Below are 1,694 nucleotides of genomic sequence, written 5' to 3'. Positions count from 1 at the left end.
GAGGACAACATGAGGACAACATGAGGGCAACATGAGGGCAACATGAGGGCAACATGAGGACAACATGGGGGCAACATGGGGACAACATGAGGACAACATGGGGGCAACATGAGGACAACATGGGGGCAACATGGGGACAACATGAGGGCAACATGAAGACAACATGAGGACAACATGAGGACAACATGAAGACAACATGAGAGCAACATGAGGACAACATGAGGACAACATGAGGACAACATGGAGACAACATGAGGACAACATGAGGTGAAATATGTAGCTAACTGTCTTTTATGTAATTTCCCAATCCTGGTCATCATAATTTAAGCATTAGGAGAGATAGAGAGATTATTCCCAAAATATAAACACAATTACAACGTTTTTTTGCCCTTATTAGCTGGTGTAATGTATTGATGAACGTCTGCATGTGTTGTTTATTCTTATTTATTTTATTGCTTTTTGTATGTACGTTGTCGTATTGCTAATTGTGTTTTTATTTTATATTTTTCACTCCTTTTTTGTTATGTAATTATCATGTTATATGTTGGGACCCCCTCAAAAACGAGATGACACATCTCAAGGGGTTTATCCTAATAAACACATTTGAATATAAACGTTGATCTTATTTGTTGTTTTGAGATATATTTTGTAACAAAACTGTATTTTTCTTCTTCTTAATAAACAACAGCCGGTAGGAGCGGAGTACAATCCTTTTACTTCACAGCCTCCCTGAGATTCGGGGCAAGCCAGCAGCCCGTAAAGTCTCGCGATGTTAGGTCGATATCTTTACAGTCGCTTCTGACATATCGCGAGATGTCAGAAGCGTTACCCCATTTTCCAGCTGTCCCTCAGTCGGTCGGGATTTCGGAGCCACGGGAGAATCACCGGAAAGGGTTTAGTGATAAAACGGCACATTTGGGAGGAAATACAACATTATATGGCTACATAAAACACGCAACGAGCTACAATAACCTGGATTACACGATGGAAACTGAACTATGAGGTAAGGGAAGAGTGTAGCTAGCATCTGTGGTGTGGAATAATGTCCCTGAGCGGGCTTACGTTAGCGTTAGCCTAGCTACGTGCTAGCTGCAGTGATACATAGGCGTTAGCGTTAGCCTAGCTACGTGCTAGCTGCAGTGATACATAGACGTTAGCATAGCTAGCTGGTCATTTTCACCCGGTGTAGCTTGACAGAGTCTATAACTGTGATATTAACCTGTCTGACAGGTACCTAAATATTGGTTCTTAACAAGATCAGGGTGACAAAAAAATACAAGATGATGCCATCCAGCTGCTACTAACAGTTAGCGTAACATGCTAATAGTAAATCACTGCATCTGCACTGGTAGCCTGGGATAAAGCTAGCTAGCTAACGTTAGCATTGAGGGGTGTTTCTTGTGACGGGTGGGTCACTGTAGCCGGGTCTGTTGAGAAGAAGAAGAAGAAGAAGAAGATGAAGATGATGATGATGATGATGATGAATAGACAAGGTGGCCGACAGTGATGGGGGCAGACAGCGACTTTAACGGGTGGAGGTTGTCTCATTCCGCCCAGCGTTTGCTATCCTGATGTTGGTCACGGCTGCACATCTGGCTACCTGTCCAGTCAAAAACAGCCTTCAGCTGTGGGTAGTTTGAGTCCTGAACGTGCCTTTGGGTTGTTGAGCAATGCAGCTCATCATAGGCGAGTTC

Source organism: Etheostoma cragini, chromosome 17 (genome assembly GCF_013103735.1).
Source record: "Etheostoma cragini isolate CJK2018 chromosome 17, CSU_Ecrag_1.0, whole genome shotgun sequence".
Lineage (NCBI taxonomy): Eukaryota > Metazoa > Chordata > Actinopteri > Perciformes > Percidae > Etheostoma > Etheostoma cragini.
This window is presented reverse-complemented; position numbering follows the sequence as displayed.